Source organism: Salmo salar, chromosome ssa17 (genome assembly GCF_905237065.1).
Source record: "Salmo salar chromosome ssa17, Ssal_v3.1, whole genome shotgun sequence".
In the NCBI taxonomy this organism is placed as follows: domain Eukaryota; kingdom Metazoa; phylum Chordata; class Actinopteri; order Salmoniformes; family Salmonidae; genus Salmo; species Salmo salar.
In genome coordinates this window covers 25,435,209-25,440,605 of record NC_059458.1, presented here as the reverse complement: position 1 = coordinate 25,440,605, position 5,397 = coordinate 25,435,209, and the positions used below count along the sequence as shown (strand labels likewise).

At 39.8% G+C, this 5,397-nt stretch overlaps 1 long non-coding RNA gene across 1 annotated transcript; it reads right to left on the bottom strand.

Moving 5' to 3' along the window:
• Nucleotides 1-245: 245 nt before the first annotated feature.
• Nucleotides 246-2,117, bottom strand: LOC123728070 (uncharacterized). Its single transcript, XR_006759938.1, has 4 exons — nucleotides 2,019-2,117; nucleotides 1,422-1,555; nucleotides 942-1,101; nucleotides 246-696 (listed from the first exon to the last, which is right to left on the bottom strand). It is a non-coding gene; the product is annotated as an uncharacterized lncRNA (long non-coding RNA).
• Nucleotides 2,118-5,397: the final 3,280 nt, after the last annotated feature.

The following is a 5,397-nucleotide window of genomic DNA, read 5'->3' as shown; positions in this document are numbered from 1 at the left end:
TGTGTGAGGTGGATACTTTTGTTTCAAAGTAGATTGTTACCAAGACGACCAAGAATCACTCTGTGTGACCCTGATTTTGCCCACTGCAGTAAAGGTTAATACATTTGAATTAAGTGAGGTAAAGACCAAACATGGCCCGCAGGGAAAATTATGTAGTTTGACACCGCTAGGCTGCACTGTCTAAAGCAATTTTCTGACATTTTGTGTAAAAGTGTTTTTTCCTCACAAAAATACTGAAACAAACATTAGTTTCAAAAGGAAATATTCAGTTTTATTCAAAACAGTTACATTTAAAAAATAACAGAGTATGGATATACAATATTTACATAAATGTGCACAGCCAAAAAATCCTTGGACAACACAACTTCTGAGGGAATACACAGTAACAATACACAATAAAATTGTGTGTATTATACTGTATATTATAGGTCAATAGTGGAGGTATATAAAATATTTTTCAACCGAGGTTGAACTTGCAGCCCATCAGTTAGATGTCTGTGAGGAACAAGGAGGAAATGACAGATCAGTGTCCTGCTGTGTGTATGATTCTACTTGATCACTGTGCTTTCCTCGCCATACACTGAACTTCCTAGTGGGAAGAGGGATCCCAACACTAGAGATATATTTCAAAGCACTTGACATCATTTTCTTGACAATTGCTGTTCTTGCTGTGAACAGAATGAAAATCTGCAAGCCCTGTGAAGCAAAAGCAAAAACACAAAGACGTTATCAAGTATTTTCAGGAACACGCAAGAGCAAACGAAAGGTAGCGTTTCCATAAAGACCAGCTCAATTTATTTATGTTTACTAGGTGTCTAATTGTCAATCATGTCTGGATTCTGTGGTACAATAGTACACTAGTATTTATAGTTTACATTTTAGTCATTTTGAGACACTCTTATCCAGAGCGACTTACAGTAGTGAGTTCATACATTTACTACCTGAGTGGTGGTGAGTACACAGAAGGAGATGTTGAGTATGATGTCCATGGTCTGGTTCTGTGTAATGAGCAACAGATAGCACAGGATCCAGGACAGACCGAGCACCACAGCCAGAGAAATGCTGCTGAGGAACTTCTTCTTCATCGATGTGTGTCTTGTACTGGGAAACATAACCAACATACTTAGATTTCTGTAATAGACTGCTGTAATACTGTGGTATAATAACAGTATGCTTCCATTGACTGAGTGGGTTAGAGCATGGTGCGCATTAAATTTGATGATTTGGTTACTAATGACAATTAATAATAAAAAAATATATACAATTGTATTTATAACAAGCTTTTCATTGAAGACAATAAAAAAGGAACAAGCTCGTTAGTAGGCATTTAAATCAAGACATCTTAATGACTAAAACTTTGTACTTTGTGCCTCCAAAATGCCCCCATTAATGTTACCTGGTTAAATGTGGGTTGGTCTTACCTGTTGTAACTGCAAAAAATACCAACACCACCGTGTTGAAGATAAGCATGAACGCCACAGGGATCAGGAACCCCCAAAACATTGGCAGCTTGAAGTCAAAGTTCCCCTTTGGATCGAGGGCAGCAAGCCAGCAACTGTAAGGTCAAATGAATGAGTTAGAGAGTGGGACTATGTGACAGACAAAACAGGATGCCAGTGATTTGAATAACATGGTATAAAGTAAACATGGTGGCATAAGTAAACAAGAAACCTTTCAACACAATGGATCATTCTTTTAGTTTTTTACAACTTTTTTAATTGCTCTTTACCATCATTGATAGGGAAAACCTTTTACAGTATGAGTTATAACATTTTATACAGCAATTGCCCCACATTGACATTGGTAATTCTATTCAGTACAGTTCATGTGAGAGATATCCATCCCCTCCAGCTCGTGGCTTCAGCCAATCAGACTGTCCCCATGCACCCCAGACACTGCCCATGCAGAGGTTCACAAACCAATAATATGTTGAGCCGGGTCGCTCTCTTTCAAGTACAGTACATTATAGTATAGTACAATACAGTACAGAGAAGTAGTACAATAGTAGTATTACTCACAATTCCTCCTGCCTGTAACCCAGTGGATCATCCACTCTGTAACTACTTCCTAAGGTGAGGGCCACCACAACCACAGGCAGTCCTAAAGGACAGAGAATGATGATGTTATTTCCTGGTAGATTTGCATGCAGCCATATACAGAGTATATACACTACGCATACATCCTCTAAAGACATAACATTACTATACAAGTTGTTTTTAAGATCTATTTCAGACTTATTAGAGCCTGAAAATATCACCTAGCATTAGTTTCGGTTCAAGGAGCCCAGGGATAATGCCAGCCAAAGCTTCTGAAACAACTAAATACTTTATTTTTCTCCATGCTGTCCTACCCCAACCGATGGCCACGGTATAGGCTGTGAAGTGTCACGTGCTGGTGGCCAGGCTGTTTCTGATCATCAGGAAGACATGTGTGGCGTACAGTGTGTTCCAGGTGAACGTCCCCAACAGGAAGTACTGCAGCAGGATTGCAACTGCAGTACAGGGCCCTCTGTCCCGCTCTGTGTGTGTGTCGGACGGGAGGAGAACGTTGTCCTCCTGTATATCAGGTTCCTTCGGCTGTTTATGAGGGTGGTCCACTCCCAACATGAAGAGGAAGGTGAAGATCAGGAGACACACGCAGATGCTCACTAAGAGGACCGTTGGGTTGGTTTTGCGTGATTTCCTGGGGATAGGTCATAGACAACAATATGTTAGGGAAGTTAGATGTGTAGCTATGGATGTGTTGGTTCATAAATAGTGGGTTTCATATTGGTTTCACGAATCAAGTCCTGTTGGATCAGACAAAGGGCTTCTTTACACTATTGAGATGCACCAAATATTTTGAATTGGTTCTGGAACCCTGTAGGATCTTACCGGGTCACGATCTGGAATGTTATTGTATATTTTGAATTGGTTCTGGAACCCTGTAGGATCTTACCGGGTCACGATCTGGAATGTTATTGTATATTTTGAATTGGTTCTGGAACCCTGTAGGATCTTACCTGGTCACCATCTGGAATGTTATTGTATATTTTGAATTGGTTCTGGAACCCTGTAGGATCTTACCTGGTTGCGATCTGGAGCGTTATTGTTAAACTCAACCCTATGATGGAATTGGAGCATCCCAATATGGGGATCCAGTTTAGCGCTTCAGCGTATTTAAAATCCCTCCTGAATGACTGTAGAAATAAAATAAAAAAATAAATTTCAACACTAGGTTGTGTCACGGTCATACTGTATAAAGTCATCACCCTCATGTGTCTGGATATGCTGTGGTAAACAATAGGTCAGCGGTTCCCACACTAGGGGTCACGACCCCATGTGTGGTCGCCTGATATGAAAATGCATCGTCGCTGTCCATCATGAATGATAATTCTTCACGTTTTTCGTCAAACTGCTATATCCGTCTGTTTATTCTTGACTAGTAAAGGCCCAATGCACTACTTTGGTGAAAATATTTATTAATATTATTTTGTCATTCTGATTTTTAAGGGGGTGCAGCACCCTCAGCACCCTACTTCCCACGGCTATGCTTATATCTTTCAGTCTAATATGTAATATGGCTATTAACTTACTTTTTTAGCTCTTCCTCAGAAGATTTTTGAAGTAGTTAGGAGGCCTAAATGCCCTCTCCAAGTTTAGCTGGAATTTAGTCTGAAAGGATTTGAGAAATATTTGTTGACGATAAGCCAATGTCTTGAACCCTGGTCTCCCGCATGCCCCGCATTCTGAAGTACAGACATGGCCTGCTCTCCCTTATGTAAGAAATTAAGCACTTTCCCATGTTTACTACATTATGTATTGTAGACTGCACAGTAGCCTAATAAACAAATAAACACTTTTCGTTAATAAAATAATGATAAACAAATACTCGTTCAAAATGTAGATGTTGATTTAGTTATGGATCCATAACGAATTACTATGCGAATAAAAATCCCTGATTTACAGAAATATTGGAACAAAGTTGTCTAATGAAGGCAAACAATTTAGAATCCTCCAATCCTGTAGCCTACTCCCGACGGTCATGTTGTACATCACAATATTTTCCATTCCATCCTAACGGAAACCCTGAGGGTTTCGTTTTCCTCTGAATAGAAACACCATAATATTAATCAAATTAATTAAGCCAAATTTCTTTAAATCAATCCCATATACTATGTTATTACAAAACACGGAATACTATCACATGCTTTTCAAAGATGCCCTCTGGTGGTCAAACTAGCAATAACTTGCAGTAGCAGAACAAATGGCTGAGAATTAAATGAAGAGCCACAGAATTCTGCGGCAGCACGCAAGGTGTGCCACAGTATGAGGCAACTTTTAAAGGAGGAACCACTGTGTCTCATCCTGTTCTGCGCAGAATATCAGATCTCAACAACGATTAGAGAAGTGTTTAATATCCCCATGGCTTAGGCTACCACATCCTTATGGTTTGCAAGTATATTTTTTCATAAGCGCAATGTGACTGCAAGAGACAGGTTGGAATGTCTGACTGAAGTACTGGACAAATCAACATATTTTTTTTTTTTAATTGGTGGTGTTTGAATTTGTTGATAAAATGTGGTACTGTCCCGCACAATCCGGGACATGTGGTCACCCTATTCCCATGGTGAATGGCTAGGCCCACTACGATCGATATGAAACCACAGACTATTGCAGACTTTACCGCCACAATCGATATGGTGAAAACAGGTTCTAGGGAGGCATAGGCACAGAAACTCAACACCTTTGTCAGATAACACTGTAAAACTAAGAATTGATGCTATAGCTAGCAATAAATAGAAAACTGACTGAACCACTCAAAAACTCCCCAGCTTTCCAAATGGATGTTAGTTGTGAGGGCCGAGGTGCCCATTCATTTACTTTTGTTCGCTACATGTCGGGATGCTATTCACAAGGACATATTGTTCTGTCTCATCTCAGGATCAGCTGCATGGCTATATTGACAAAAAACAGATTCCATGAGATCAAACGGTGGACAAAAAAAACAAACAGACTTCGATGACTTTCTGTGTAATGAAAATAAAATGTCTCCCCCTGCCTATGTAAATGACATATTTGGGAAACTGAACGCAAGCATGCAGGGAAAATACTAAAACATTTTACAGATGAGTGACCGAATCAGTGCATTCAGAGAAAATATTTCTTATTGGAGAGAAATCTGTTTGACTGTGATCCTGCCTCAGTTGACATGCCGGTAAGTGAAATCGAAACTGATCGTGCCATCATATGACCGAATGCTGCAGATAACGTGTTTTGGTTCCTGACTCAAAAGGGAATACCCTGCCATCTCCCTCCGAGCAATAAAACTCATGGTACCCCTTGACAGCTCATATCTGTGTGAAACTGGATTTAGTGTAGTAGTCTGCATTATAACCAAATATCAATCCAGGTTGGA